Source organism: Mesoplodon mirus (genome assembly GCF_964341445.2).
Source record: "Mesoplodon mirus genome assembly, chromosome: 4".
In the NCBI taxonomy this organism is placed as follows: domain Eukaryota; kingdom Metazoa; phylum Chordata; class Mammalia; order Artiodactyla; family Ziphiidae; genus Mesoplodon; species Mesoplodon mirus.
Window position 1 is genome coordinate 168,048,336 of NC_138979.1, and position 17,266 is coordinate 168,065,601.

Here is a 17,266-nt window from a genome sequence, read left to right on the forward strand (position 1 = left end):
TGCTGAGTGCTAAAAATATGATAATGAAAAAGTTATGGTTTCTTTCCTTGAGGAACTCACAGATATAAATATTTTTCATGCACGGTTAGAGTCAAAATTGTAAATAGAGGAGAAAAAAAAAGGGGGAAATCTCAGTACCAGGTGAGGTGAAGGGACTAAGTAGATTGAATAAGATGTGCAAAAACAGAAGTTTGAAAAATTTGGTTTGTTTGGAATGTTGAGAATTTTTTCTAGCAAGAGAGATTGAGTAAGAAAGGGGTGTGGTTAATGCAGTTGATATTGGGTTATAAACGGTTTTGGATTCCATCATCATGGATCTCAACCTCACCAGAAGGAAATGGAGGAAATATCTCAGGTTTTATGCAGAGTGCCAGGATCCATGCTGCATTTTGAACAATAACCCTGGCAATGAACCTTTCTAGGCTGAGAATTAGGGTATAGTATAAATATGGGCAGAGGGCCAAATAATAAGTACATTTTATCTCTAGACAGAAAGAATAGACTCCTATTATTCCTTCACTCACCCAAATACTCATTAACACATTCCTTTTAAAACTGTGTGTTTTGAAGTCTACTCATGTCTCATGGCCTTATTCCAAATTCTAAATATTTACTGAACCACCCTACTGAATATGAGGCTTATTTTTCTGCTCATCTATTATATGAGGTTTTTCTGTTCTGACTCCTTTATTTGACATTTTTGTATCAGTTCTGAAAAAGTTCAAACAAGAGTTAGGCTCTTGTGTTTGTTGTACAAAACCATTTTACCCTGGGGGATGGCAAGGAGAAAGTTAAAGGCCTGGGGCTCTCTGGCAAATGGTTTTATTCCTCTTCCTCTAATTTCTGCATTTTGCATTAAAAAATAAACAGAGGGAGGAAGAGGAAGAACAAAGATCGATGGCTCAACATTTTGGAAGAATATCTTGGAACTGTGAAATATGACAAAGTGTGTTGAAGTAGAAAAACTGAGATATGTTATTTTTTTATGCAGGTTGATTTTGTGGGATGTCTAAAAGTCCTGGAAATCTTTTTGTTGTTGTTGTTACATCTAAATTCAGCAAGATTTTTTTTTAGTTTTCTTTCTTTTTAGAAAGAATGTATATTATTTTTACTTCTGTGTCCACCCTCACAGTCAACTGTAACTTGTTATTCAGATTTAGACTGTGATTTGATGCCACCAGTCTGCCACACAATTTTTTAAAATAGTTTTGAATAAGAATTCATCAATAAGAATAAATATATACTTTATAGGCACTGTTCCAGGAACTTCTGGTGCTGCTTATTTGTTCAATATATCAATATTACTAGATGATAAAGATACCATATAGTAGACAGGTTATGGTACAAAATACTGATCATTTACTGCCACAATTATTGTGTATTTTTATTAAAATAAGTTTATTTTAGAAATGTTGGGAAATTCATAAGATATAAAACCATTATGAATAATCTATTCCTTCCTCTCTGGCAATACCTTTTGTATAAATCATCCTGTCTTGGTTTTATGTATTCATATATCTTGCAAAGTAAAATTTTATTTCACTTACCAATATCATAGACATTTTCTCATATTATTAAAAAACTCTTAAAATCATACTTTTTATGGATACAAATTATTATTTAATAATGGATGCTCTCATTTGAAAAACTTTATAGCATAGAGATTATGAACCTGAGCCTCAGGGTCAGATTGCCTGAGATTTAACCACTGCTTTACCGTTATTGACATGTGAATTGGAGCAAATTCATTAACTTCTCATTCTCTCAGTTCTCATATAAGAAAATTGGGAATAAGAACAATACCTACTTCATAGGATTGTTTTTCTAATTAGATAATTTTATATATGTAGAGTGATTTAAACAATGCCTGCAACATGATACATACTATTTAAATACTAGATAACATTATTACCATTTATATTTAAACTCCCATATTGTGATACATTTGAATTGTTTGCAACTTTATGGACTTTTGAATAATGATATGCTCAACAAATTTGAATATAAATCTTTCTAAGAATATCATGGCCAAAGGATTTGTGATTTTTATATGTAATGCAAAATTGCCTTCCAAAAAAGTTATAAAATTTATCTACCATCTGTCAGCTTGAAAGAGACTACTTGACAAGCACTAAGAGGCTTCATAATAAACTAGAATGCATTTGATTGGTAGAAAAATTAAATATTTGTTTTATTGGTAATTTATATTTTTCATTTTAAAAATTGCCTAGTTATTTCCTTTTAAAATCTTCCTTTAGACATATTTTTATAGTTTCAATATTCTATAGATGATGATAGTTAACTTGTCTTATTTATTGCAAAATTCATCCATTTTTTGCTTTATATTTGAATATCATGAGTGGAAATTATCTAATTTATGCTTTTTGATTGTACATACTTCTTAACATTAATATTGTTTTCCTGATTCACATGCTTTCCTGGCATGTTTGTGATCATCATCTCATTTTAGTTTCCCTGTGTTTTCTATTTTAGACAACCTCTTGAAAGTACCATACATTTAGACTTTGTTTCTGGTCCAACCTGTCTTCTAATAGTGAAATTTAAGCCATTCACATTTATAGCTTTAATTAATACATTTGCCCTTGAATCTGCCATCTTTTTTAATCTTAATGTTGTATACTTCATTGTTCTTCCCATCCTCTTAATTTTGATAAATATAACTAATGCCTTCCTTTTTCTTTCATTTTCTGTCAGAAATTATATCTGTCGGTATAATGGTTATTATTAAATTTATTTTTATCTAATTTCAAAGTTAATACTGAAACCCTATCAGGTTTCTGGTTCAAAAAAGTATTTGGCTAAAGGCTTTACTGGAACTTCTTCATTTTGTCACTTAAATTCATATCAAAACTGAAAAAAATCCTTGCTAGATAAATGAATTCTACAATACTTGAGGAACACCCACTACCTATAAGTATAATCTGTCTGCTGCAGATGTAACTCAGGAAACAGATTGCTAGAGAAAAAGGAAGCTGGAAACATTATGTATCTCCTTCCATGTCTGACTGACACAAAAGCTCAGATCCTGAGTCAATGGGAAAATTAGATAGCTGTTCATTGAAATTAGAGGAAAATATGGTAAGCATAAGCAGAGAGTGTTGCTTCTCTAGAAGAGAAAGAGCAGATAAAGAAATTATCATTTATAAAAAAAGAAAAAAAAAACTAGCTAAAAGGACAGGAACACAGAATAGCAGCAGTATGGCTGTCACACTTCTAGGCCCTGGGGTTTGATTACCACAAATTAAAGATGAGAATGTTGGATATAGCATAGACATGTACAGTTTTATGTTGTTCTTGACAAATTTTTACTGTGGATGTAAAGTATAACAGTAGTCAATACTGACAACTACCAAAAGCTATTCATTCTCATGTACAAAACTAACTTGAAAAAGCTATATTCCCAATTTATAAAGATGGAAACAGTAAATCTTTTTATTGTAAGCTACTTGACCTCTCAGCCAGGGTAAATGTGTTCACTTGAAAAAAAATATGTATTATATTCTGGCTCCAAAGTGATGGAATAGAATATGTTAAAAATTAGCAAGGATCAGAACTCTGAACTTGAGGCAGTGTATAAATTCATAAGTGCCAAAATACCTAGTTGGAGTGTTTTATTGAGCTGGTGTTTCCAATCAATATAACATGTACAACATCAATGTGCCATTAAGGCCAATCAGATTTATGTAGGATCACTGTGCAGTGATATTTGTGGGGAAAGGGGTAAAAGGAACCACCTTTCCATAAACCTGTGAATACCCTTGACTTTAGCAAGTATGTATTTCACATAGTTAATCCCTAGGGTCTTTCACTAAAAATAGTCAACCTCAAATCTTCCCATATTGATTTGCTAAATGTGAATCTTGTAAGGAAAAATGGATGATGGTGATTATGATGAAGATGGTAATAAAACCCATCATTTAATGAGACATATATGTGCCTAATTTTGAGATAAGTTATTTATACATACTGCTGAATTAGACCTTACAACAATGCTATTCATTTCTCCATTTCATAGGTGAAGAAAATTCTTGTGACAAGAAGTAGGTCATTCACAATGACATGGTTATAAAAAGTTAGAATTGCGGGTTAACACAACTAGTTGACTCCAAACACCAGGATCTCAACTTCTTAGCTATAACACCCCCTTGGCATTATATCTTACAGCCATTGTATATCATATAGCCAGTTGATGCCACTTGTTTTTTCTCTCTAAGGTTTGGTTGTATTCCCAGCAAGGAGAGTGTTATTGGCTGAAGTGTGCATCATTCAATTCCCCAGGAAAACATTTTAACTAAGTAACATCTCCAGTCTATTGCCATTATGAGGTAGGTCTTTCACAAAAAAAGATAGGGTTCCTTCCATTGTCTTTTCCTACACAGAGTATAACTGTATTTCACTTCTGTTTCACTAAATCAGTTTTTTTAATCCCTTAAGGAAAACTGGAATATTTCTAAGGATAAACTATTAGGAAAAATCCATTTTCTACCAGTGAGATCTCATTTGTATTTAAGGTCTACAAGATAGCTCATTTACTAGAGTGTGAACTTGATTTGCCAGACCTTTTGTATCTTCCCACCTTTTTTCTGGTCTCCACACAATCAATTAAACTGCCCTGCATTTTTTTTTTCTTCTTAATGAAACATGCTGATTGGCACACATGAGTTAAAATAAAACTATTTACAGTAAATTGTTTGCATTTAATAGGAGAGTTTGAAAAACTGTTCTGCAGTTCAAGAGAATATACCTAGGAATGAATATTTCAGGCCCACAGAGGGACTGCAAAAAGGGCAATTTGGAACAATAGAATAATCTTATCACATAAGCAACCATCTACTTTTAATTCGTGGATTACTAAACTGATTGTGTTTTCTCCCCATCATTAGTGGGGGAGAAAAAGCCAGTCAATGTTGGAGACCCGTAGACCTGGTACCATGATCCAGCTGAACTACTTTTGATTTGGGGCACAATGATTAATCTTTCTAAGCCTCAATTTCTTCACTCCTAAATAAGGGGTAATAATATATAGAGGACTTTGGAGAATTAGACATAATGAGTAAAAGTACCTAGCACAAATCCTCTGATTTCAATGCACATCTTAGAATTAATCTTTTATTCCTTTTTTTATCCTCCTCCTTTTCTTTCTACTCTTCAGTTTCTCCCATGCCTTCTTCTTATTATTATTATATAATTTCTATAAATGAACAATGTTGTGGTATTCTTATTCATTTATGTATTATTTATTTATACAGGCCTGACTTCTCTGCATCATAGTGATCTACAGTATACCCCTATATAGGGCAGTGACCCAAACAAAATCAAAGATGTTATTTTGGTGGAGTATAAAGGACACAATTTCCTATGTGGTTATTGGAAGCAGGTTCTTTAATCATGGCATTACAAAGTTTTAGTTTCACATCCATTCTACCACATTACCTATATCCAATACAGAGTTTGTCTTATGAGACTCAACAGCTGAAGCATATTCTTATAAAACCTTTATATCTAATATAAACAGTAGCTAGGAATTTAAAGATATATACTTGTTCATATATTACATACACATACATATATATATATAAAACAAATATATATACAATATAGATCACATCATTCAAAGTAATCTATGATAACTTTGGAATGAAATACATACAGCTTCAAAATTCTGACATATTTGTATATGTATGATGTTTTATTTGGTTTATTTATGTTTGCTCTGACATTTCTGTGAGCCATGTAAGTGCAGTTTGATATAAGCTCCTTCTATATTACTGTATTATCATATTCATCCTAGAAAATTCTACAGTTAATGTATCTACAGATTCCTATTTATACATTTGTCTTCAATTCTACCTTTTTCTGAGATTTGTAACTCCATATGCTTTCTACCAAGTTAAAGATTAGTACAAGAATAAATCTATGTACAAACTTTCTTATGTCAAATTTTGGCCATGATAAATAATATTATGGTCCCTTCTGGTCTTCCTGAGAACATCTCTGACAAAGACTTACAAGGTCTTACCCCTCTTACTGTAATCATACTAAGGTCCAGGATTTTAACTGTGTTGTGGAACCTTAATTTGATCAGTATCTTTGGGTTGAGCCAATTTAACCAAACTCATAAAAGATTACTAAGTAAACTAGAATTCCAATATGTTAATAAATATGTCAAAAGAACAATAATATTTTACTAGCTGACCAATACACTGGTTTTCCTCTGTAAAAAATTACTTAACTAGTACATAATGAAATGATTGTTTATTGAACATCAATTTAGATCAAAGAGAGTTAGTTAAATAATTTTGATGACTAAAATCCCAAATCCCGATACATTCATCTCTACCATTAAGTACTGTGTTTTTTTCTCAGAGCTCCTATAAAAAAAATTACCACAAACTAGGTAGCTTAAAACAAAAGGAATTTATTCTCTAACAGCTCTGGAGGACAGAAGTCTGAAATCAAAGCATTGACAAGGCCACACTCCCTTTGGAGACTCTAGGGAGAATCCTTCCTTATCTCTTTCAGCTTTTGATGGCTCTCAGCATTCCATGGCTTCCTTGGCTTGTGGCCACATCCCTCCCATCTCTGCCTCTGTATTCACATCACTTTTTCCTGTGTTTCTGTCTTCTCTCTTCTATCTCTTATAAGGACTCATTATTAGATTTAGGGCCTACCTGCGTAATTCAGGATACTCTCATCTCAAGGTTCTTAATTACATCTGCAAAGACTTTTCCCCCCCCCAAAGTCACAGTCACAATTTTCAGGGACAAAAACATTATTTTTTGAGGTCACCATTCAGCCCACTACAGGCACCATCTGCTTGAGAACTGGAATGTCAATAGTTATTTGTCAAAGTACTCTCTGCCTCTGCATTGAACAGTACAGAGGATACATGAACCATGGGCATATTTAACTTCCTCCTTTCTTGTCTTTAAATAAAACCTGCCCTTGTATGAACTCACTTAATGTAATTAAGAGATTGACAGAAGATATAGTGTAAAAGGAAGTGAGTGACATGAGTTTCTAGAGGTAAATAGAGACTGGTTAATGCAGCATCTTAGAGGCCACAGAAAAAGTGTGACTTTTATTCAAAGAGCAATGTAGCACTTACGACTGGTGAAAGCTGTCTACATTTTAACCTACATTTAATTATGGGTGTCTCCATACATGTTTCTATTTATGTCAGTGTCCAAATTCAAGAACACCATTTCCTCTCTACATGCAACACTAGAACTTTCAATACTGAACAGGTTGAGAACACCTTCCTTGGAGGCCAGGGCAACATGGAGAGAAGATACGTTTACATTTTTGTTTCCATGTCCTATAATTCAGTTTTTCCATTCATCTTGCTAAGGTGCTAACTGATGTTGATTAAACGGTAAATAAATGGTCTTTGTTGCAGAGATAGAGTGAAGGCATTGTATCAGCATTTCCAATTTTGCTACTGTTATCCTTTTTACTTCAGAGCCTCACACATTCTACAGTCTTTGTTGTAGACTCCAGAAGGTACTGAAATCCCCTTTCTCCCCCAAATTCCCACTCTTTTATACACTTTTTTGTTTTTATTGTTTTTGTTAAGCCATCATTCCCTTTCCTCCTTTGTTAACCTTCTCCCACACCATGCCATACCATGACCAGGTTACCACACAATCCACTCTCTGTCACTCGAGCAGATTCTAGAATCTCATCCATTCCCCAGCCGGTCAATGATTAATTAAAACACAATGTCCCATATCTATACCACTCCTTTATTCCTCTGCCCAAATACCTATTAATGTTCTTGAACTTCCCTTTCACTCACCACTTCACAAAATATAGTGATTTCAGTGTTCATATATAATGTTAAGAGTTTATTTTATGTTACTGTTTAATGTTTGCACAGTTGTCTGGATAGGGCCCTTTGTCTTTCCACACAAAGGAACAGACATTTCACATTATGTCAATGGGCTGTTTCTAATGCAATGTGGACTCACATGGAATGTGAAAACCAGTCTGCAGAAAGTTTGATCCACATGTGCCAAAAAAAAGAATGTTTATGTTAATACTCATAGTATTATCTAACTATTAGCAGCATGTGTTGTTCAACCCACTCTAAAGTGTCCAGAATTTTATAGGAGGCAGAAGACACAGCCTCTGACATTTGGGAGTTTACAGAATAAATGAATGCATGTGACTGGAAATAAGAAACCATACAGAGGAAACTGGAGAGATTTGGGCATTTGTTGGACTCATGGTGCATGAATTATCCATTGCCAGACAGATCTGAAGAGTTTTGAGATGTCACAGGATATGTGGTGGTGGTTGTCATCAAGAGGCAGGGAGAGGAGTTACTGAAACTTGACTCCAACACTAATAACTATATATCCCAGAGTTTCCTAATTTTCATCTGCCAAGTGGGAATTCTGGTCTTCCCTTTCCAGGACTACTATGAATATTAAGTGAATATGTATATGCAAAATACCTGGGATATAGAGTAGTTACTTATATGTTAATTCTCTGCCATCCCCACCTCAACCATGATGTAGACTTGGTGTAACATAAATTCAGCATCACAAGATTTTTGTCTTGAAAGGGCTATATCAATGTGGCTACAGAATCCATAATTAAAAGAATGACCAGCATCCAACAAAAAAGCTAGGGAGGTCCCCATGCATATTATGGAAATTTTACTAGCTATTTTTTAAAATAAAAAGTTAATGACATAGGGACTTCCCTGGTGGTGCAGAGATTGAGAGTCCGGTTGCCAGTGCAGAGGACACGGGTTCGATCCCTGGTCCGGGAGGATCCCACATGCCGTGGAGCAACTAGGCCCATGTGCCACAACTTCCGAGCCTGCACTCTGAGAAGCCTGAGCACCACAATGAAGAGTAGCCCACGCTCTCCACAACTAGAGAAAGCCCGCATGCAGCAACGAAGACCCAATGCAGCCAATCAATCAATAATTTTTTTAAAAAGTTAATGACATAAATAGAACATAAACAAGTGAATATATTCAAATTTAACCTTGAGATGTCTTCAGAAATAAACAGAAATAATATTTCAGTTTTTATTATTTTTAGGGACAGTGCCATTTAAATAGTCCTTTCTTCTTTTTGTTAATTAAAAAATTTTAAACCTGTGATTTTTTTGCATTAATATTCATCAAATTAAACACAGATATCAGGAAAATATATGTCTAACTTACTGTAATATTTCTATAAGCAATGCTGGTGGCTAGGCAGTGTGTGATTAAATATGTATTTTTTGTGGCTATATGATCATATTTTTATGCATTTACTTTAGATTAATTAAGCTTGCTGGATCATGATACCTGAGGCATATAATAACATCTTTTTCTTAAAGAATAAAATATCCTGGGGACTGAGGATAAGAGATTGCATGGAGGGAATGAGAGGTATAAAAGAATATTATGTGAGTAAAAGAAAAAAAATCCAATCTGGAGGTTTTCTTTATGAGTTAACTAAAAGAAATAGAAATGCATTTCTATTGCATTTAGATTAAGATTAAAGCACAGTTATGATCCTGCAGTGTTTCTCCTGTTCAACAACTCAGTAGCCTCTATTAAGATGTCAGAAAATTCTGCTGTTAACAACAAATGAAATTCCTACTCTATCATCTATAAAGTATTCTCAGTTAGTGTTACAAGTCTCTAAACCAAACCCTGAAAGAGTGAAATTATAGCCTTTGTGACCAGCAAGGCATCTGTTATATAATGGTGAGCACAGTGAGTTGGATAATTAGAAAATATAAGTCCAAATTCCAGGTCTATCATTTAAACACTGCCCTCTCAAGCAATCATATAGCTATTTCAAATCTCAGATACTTCAGCTCTAAAATCAGGATGATATATGAAAATGGTATCTCAGAGGATCAAATGGCACAATAGTTTGGCATCAGAAACTAGCCATTCATTCATTCAAAGCAAATCATTTTTCTCCTCCATGCATCAGATCTAATCTGAACTCCAGACAAATGAGCTCTGGCTCAAATACTTATGTATATAGTAATTGATTCATTTTTACATAGATCTTCTGTATGGTACTTTCAGTGGGAAATCAACCATGCAAATACTCTGGATATCATACTGGAACATTACCATCATCATTACCCATGCTTGGAGTAATACTGACCTTGATCATTGCCTATTTTGAAGACAGCAAATCCTGTATTGTGTTAAACTGTTCAGAGAACTTATTTTAAATTTCCATAATAGAGGAATATTATATCATGCATTTTCAATTAACATTAAGGAATTTAGTAATAATAAGAGCAATGGTTAGTAATACTTGAGAATGGTTCAGAAGAAGGGCTGTTGAGGGAAAGTACTTTAACAAATGTGAAATATCTTACATGTCTCTCACAATGTTCTAAAATTGACCTTCTGAGGGGGTTATTCTAAGGGAAGGGATGCATGGCCCCAAATGCAGCCCTTCCCTTAGAATAAGTATTGTATGATTGATGATGGTGTGTTATTACCCTTAGTTGTGTTGGAGTATAAAATGGTTAAGTAACCATTGATTTTAAAAGCATAGTTTGTTTTTTTAAATAAAAAATAACTTTATCACTTATTATGTGGTTTCTCATAGCATGCCTTTCCATTCCTTGATTTCTATTTTTCATGGGTAATACTTTTTACACTCTACTACCATCACCCACTCACAGGGATTCTACCCTAAGTCATCACCAGACCTGCAACAACTACAAAATCTGTTTCAACCCCTCCACCCTTTAAACATTTTCTCTTATTCCTCCAGTTCACTTACTGCCCACCTGGACTCTAATCTCTTTGAGACTTTCAATCCATTAACTCTAAGACTTGTTTTCTATAATGCCTTGTCTCCCCAGGTCTTCATATCCCTACTCAGATGAGATTCCATATTTTAATATTAGATACACTTAAATGTATCTAATTTGAATAAAATAAATAAATTGAAAATTTATTTAACCTTTCTCGCTCATCTGTTAAGAAGTTCTTGCTTGACAAACCTATATACATGCAACCACGTGTAGCATCAGAACATTGCTGGCAAAAAAAAAAAAAAAAACTGAAAATACTTTGATGACTAGATTCATTTCAAATTTATAACCACAAATCTCAAATGGATACTCAACACTGTCAGACAATCCTTCAATATGTGCCTGGTAAATTCTTTCTCTTGTTCTCAAAGAAGACTCTTTCACAACTTTTCTCAAATCTCTCTCATTCTTTTCCAACCCCCTGTAATAACTTTGAGCTGATAGTACTGCAACATCTTTTATTAAGAAAATCCATATGAACATATATTTATAACTTAATCATTTTGCTGTACAGCAGTAATTAACACAACATTGTAAATCAACTATACTTCAATAATAAAAAGAAAATCTATATGAGAACTGCCACAAATCTATATGAACCTGTAACATGATAGTTTGACTTCCTTATTTCTACAGTAGATATGTCCTTTTGCTCTCTAAATCGAATCCTCCATTTGTTCTGTTCTGTTTATTATCTCCTTGCAAACTTTCAAGAATGTTATTCCTGCAATTAGCTCCTATATTTCTTTCATGAACCTTTTCTCCCTCTCTACTGGGTTATTCACATTGACTTTAAAACTCTTGTCAGGTTTACCCATATCAGAATATCTTGTCTACATTTTCCTCCGACCATCCTCAGTACTTGTTGGCTTCCCATTCATAGTAAAAGTCTCTCTTGTGAGTTGTCTATGGTGGCTGTCTCTACTTTGTCTCCTCCCATTCTCTCTCAACCCTCTCCAGTTGGGCTTTTATCCCTCTGCACCATAGGAAGTGACCAATGTCCCTGGGAATAAAAGCTGGTGAAAACCATATTTTCCCTCATCTTACTGGACTTTCAGAAAAATTTTACACTGTTGAACATTTCCCACCTCCACTCCATAAACATGTTGTCCTCTAGTCTTCCATGCCTCTACACAACCATGTTTTCCTCCTGCTTTACTGAACACTCCTTCAGAAAAGTCTGAAGGCAATTATCTAATAATTTAATAATTTCAGGCAATTATTCCTATACTAGGTCTCCAATTTTGGCAGAGATTTTTATCCCTGTTCTGAATCCTCTTCTCACTTTATGCCCTCTAAGAAATTTTATCTACTTCTATGGTTTCAAAGACCACTCTCTAGGTTGGTGAATCTCCAGTTCATATCTCTTCTTCTTACCTCTTCCTTACAATCTGGACACATGGTGAGGTATCTTCTTGGTATCTCCACTGAGACACTAAATACTTTCAAATTTAATATGTCCAAAACATGTTCCAAACATTTTCCCGTATAACACACTCAGCACAAAGTTTTCCTTGCCAAATAAATGACACCATCCATTTCATCAGACCAAAACTATACAATTCATTCCTTATTCATTCTTTATTTTTACTTCTCACACCATATCCAGTTGGCTGTGCCTCCAAAAATATCTTAAATCTTACCATCTTCCAAATGATAGGCATATGTTACCCACACAACAGTCTTTAACTGGTTTTATTATTATCTCCGTTTTTGCACCTGGTGCTCGCCAACACCAGAGTTTAGTATCTATGTTTTCCATTTCTAATAGTTGCATTTGCATACTTTAATCTACTAATAATTTTCATTTGCTGTCACTACTTTTAAGAGTTAATTAGTAATATGTATACCTTTAGACTTATTTATTCCATTTCTTAATATTCCTAATTTATATATTATTATAATGATGCTGTTTGCCTTCAATTCCTTCCTTTGTTCTCAAATCTCCCTTTTCATCTCACTTTATTATTAAATATACTTTGAGTTCTTGTTCTATGAAACCTATATTTTATAAGTATAATTTTATATTTATATAAAGTATATTTATATATTTTATAAATATTAATATAATTTATACTTTATGTGTATTATGTCTTTATAAAGCATAAAATGATAAAGAGGATTTACATCCTATTCTTTGTGCTGTATTTTTTCTAGGATGATTCTTTGTCTTTTTGTTTCCGTCTTTCTTCCATCCCTCTTGCCTTCTTTCCAATGTATCAGGCCCTCATTTATATTTAATTTACAGAGAAAAAACAAACTGGCCTCTGACCCAGTGGAAATAGAGGCATGATCAATTAATCAATCAATCAAAATTTCTCAGAAAAGGAAGGTTTGAACAGAGCTGCAGAATGAAAGTCTGCCTTTTTTTTTTTTTTTTTGCGGTACGCGGGCCTCTCACTGCTGCGGCCTCTCCCGTTGCGGAGCACAGGCTCCGGACGCGCAGGCTCAGCGGCCATGGCTCACGGGCCCAGCCGCTCCGTGGCATGTGGGATCCTCCCGAACCGGGGCATGAACCCTCGTCCCCTGCATCGGCAGGCAGACTCTCAACCACTGCACCACCAGGGAAGCTGAAAGTTTGCCGTTTTTTGGTGTGGGAGCCGCTCCTGGGCCACCAGGGAAGTGGAGGAGCAAGCAGGAAAATTCAGCTGAAACAGCGCTCTCTCTCCTGAAAGATTCTTTTTCTTTTTTTCTTTCTCTCCATATGGAATTGATATATATCATTTTTTTCTGGGAAGATTGGAAGGGTATGGGTCATTTCTCCAACTCAGTGTTTTACTGTTTGGTTTTCACTTACTCTTGTTAGCAAGGTGCATTATGAAAACTGTCAGTTTTATCAAATCTTAAGTAAGATTTCTGTGGAATCATTCCTTACTGTATTTATGTTTATTGTGATGTTCCTGGTCATCACCTTCAAGTGTATTGCAGGAGGTTGTGTCCCTTTTCTTAATGGATTGCTGATGGTGATTTTTTGTCCCCATTTTTACAGGCATTAGGGAAGGGACTTGATTAAAGGAATTTTCTCTCTTCCATTTCAGTGGTGAAACCCACCTGAACAATGTGGTTTATTTCCCCAATATAAATAAGAATCTGTATTTTCTGCCACTTTACAGGTTGGCTGCCTCCATATGTTAAAAAGTATTGCTGGACTTCCCTGGTGGCACAGTGGTTAAGAAACCGCCTGCCAATGCAGGGGACTTGGGTTCGAGCTCTGATCTGGGAAGATCCCACATGCTGTGGAGCAACTAAGCGCGTGCACCACAACTACTGAGCCTATGCTCTAGAGCCCACGAGCCACCACTACTGAAGCCCATGCGCCTAGAGCCCGTGCTCCACAACAAGAGAAGCCACCGCAATGAGAAGCCCACGCACCGCAACGAAGAGTAGCCCCCGCTTGCCGCAGCTAGAGGAAGCCGGCGCACAGCAACAAAGACCCAACACAGCCAAAAATAAATAAATAAATAAATTTATTTTTAAAAAAGTTAAAAAAAAAAAGTATTGCTTATTTAGCTATTTCCCCAACCCTAACCCCTTACCTCATCAAATCAGCCCAGCAAGTTTTGAGCACAAATTGCTGAAAGAATGGGCCCTGCAACTACCTTTCCTTACTTTATAGTTTCTCACTAGTTCCAGCTTAGGCCCATGGGCATCAAAGAGAATGTCTGGGCTGGAAGAAAGCCTAGAAACCATTTAATTTAAAAATATCTTTGAATAAAAGCCTCCACCACTGCTTGGGATTGTTAAATTCATTCTCTAGACCTGCTTGGAGATTTCATGGACAGGAATGAAATATGAGGACATAACTTAAGGTTTTCTATTTTCCACAGTTTGGTTTGTACCGAAAATTTTATAGACAGAGGTTAGTTATTATAGTCAGGACACCTTTACTTCCTTTGGCTTAATGGACTAGTTCCATTTTTCTCTTCAGAAAATCATGGACATGGACAGACAATATGGATGGATGGCTTTTGTGATAAACGGAAAGTCAAGTATGGAAATGCTAATGGCTTCGTATCCTATACACATTTATTAACACACAGTGACAGCTTTAATAGATGAGCAAATTATGTGTGTTCATCATGGTCTATCTATAGATTAATAAATACTGAATCATATTTACTCCACTGAACAGAATAAACCAATTCCTCTTAAAGGAGCACTTTGTGACCTACTATGGAAAATTGCTTAAAATGCAAATACTTGGGCAAACAGTTTTTGACTAGCTTCTGAAGTTTTTAGAGTGAAAAATCTCAATAATTACTACTAATATCTACAACTTCTAACTCAGTTATTAAACACATCAACTAGTATACAAAGACTTATAGAGGTATGTTTGATGAGACATTAATGACATCGTTCTGCTCATAATTATAAACACTACTATGAAAATATTGCATTGATCATGACCTTGAAAAATGTAAGAGAACCTGGTAAGCAGAACCATATTAAAAACGTTATTCCTCTTTTTTTCTGAGGTCTTTGCCACTCTTGCTAACCCTTTTCTCTGCCCCCATCTTTCCCCAAATTCTGAACACTATCTCCTATCATATTCTTTTTACTTATAAATATTACATAAGTGCTTGACTTTTAAAAATTAAGGCAACATACATTCAATGTTTATTTTAGCCAGACTCTTCTCTCATTCTCTGTTTATTAAGACTCAAGGCCAATTGACAAAACAAATTAATAGAAAACACCTTTTTATCATTCAGCTCTTTATTTTATTCTGGTAAGTTTTAAATCGTCTTAGTAGCAAAGCTATTATTCAATGGGGACTAAAGACTATAAATGCTTCAAGTTTTACACCTGCTCCAGGTATGAAATTCATTGTTCTTTGTTGACAAAATTTTCATAATTAAAATAAATAAATTAGTTAGAAAGGCCAAAAAAAATTCATCTAACTTTTCCTTTTTACCTTCTCTGGTAGGGCACCAATGCAATTGAATTGATGTAGTTTACAAGACAATGAATAACTGCATTTTTTAAATTTATCTTTTGTGAGAAGTAATTGCAATTGTAGATTTTGAAAGCCCTTGGAATATTTAATTGCAGGGAGTTTTTCAGATTAGGTTTTTAGAAAGAACTTAGGTAAAATAATAGGACAAGGATTTGCTAAGCTTGCGGGACATTACATCTAAATTCAGATACTGCTATTGTAATTTAATGGAAGTCATTTTTTTAAAGAGTAAAATTTCATAAAATATATTCAGGACTATTGCCACTTACTAAAAATCTAATAATGATGTAATTCTGCAATTCTAATGAATAATTCTTCCTTGAATTGGATTCATGGACCTCTCTGATGTTATGTTTTATCCTCAGGGAACATGGTTCAGTGAGACTCTATTTTACTGATTATTGTTGGGTCTGTAATGCTCTGGACCTACTTCTCCTTATCTTTGGAGAGATGATGCATGCATATCAGTCCTACCTCCAATACAAATACAGCAGATAAAAAAGGCTCTAGGCATTTGTTTTGTGTTTGCTTTTCAAGTTCATAATCAATATTCTTTATAATAAAGAAGGTGCTTTCCTGTATAGTTTATAAAAGGTCTTTATTCCTATGCTTAGTCTCCTTATTTTCCTAATGTCATAAAAAGTAATATGCACACAGTCTAACTCCATATTTTACCCATTCACCATGTATTTTTGAGAAGTCCTTTTGAAGACGCATTTATGACAAACTAACATGGAATCAAAAAAGTTCCAGACTCTGAAAGGTGCTCTGAAGCAGCTTTAATTTAATGATATGAATTATTTAAGAGGAACATCCTTTGATGTACAAATGCTGCTCCTGGAAATCTGTGTGCTAAATCTGGCAGCAGAAGCACAGAAACAGCTTTGTAACTGTTAAATTAAGGGGCGGGGGTGGGGGGGAGAAAGAAAGAAAAAGAAAAAAAGCCTACACAAAATCAAATGTCATAACATTCCTTAAATTAAAAATTAAAGCTATGCATTTCCATAGACTGACAAAAACAAGCCAAAATACACAACTGTTTTGGGCTTCAATAAAATAATAAATAATTATAATAGCAATTACTCAAGAATTAAAGGGAACCAGAATGCACAGAACCTTCTACTGAGCAAACTCTGAATTAAACGGAACCAGAACTCGCAGAACCTTCCAGAGTCCACTGGGCAAACTCTGAATTAAACGGAACCAGAACTCGCAGAACCTTTCGGAGTCCACTGAGCAAACTCTGAGTTAAACAGAACCAGGACTCGCAAAACCTTCCTGAGTCCCCTGAGCAAACTCTGAATTAAACGGAACCAGAACTCGCAGAACCTTTCGGAGTCCACTGGGCAAACTCTGAATTAAACCGAACCAGAACTCACCGGGAGGCTCCGGGCTCACAGAACCTTCGGGAGTCACCTGAGAAAACTCTGAACTAAATGGAACCAGAACTCGCAGAACCTTTTGGAGTCCACTGGGCAAACTCTGAATTAAACG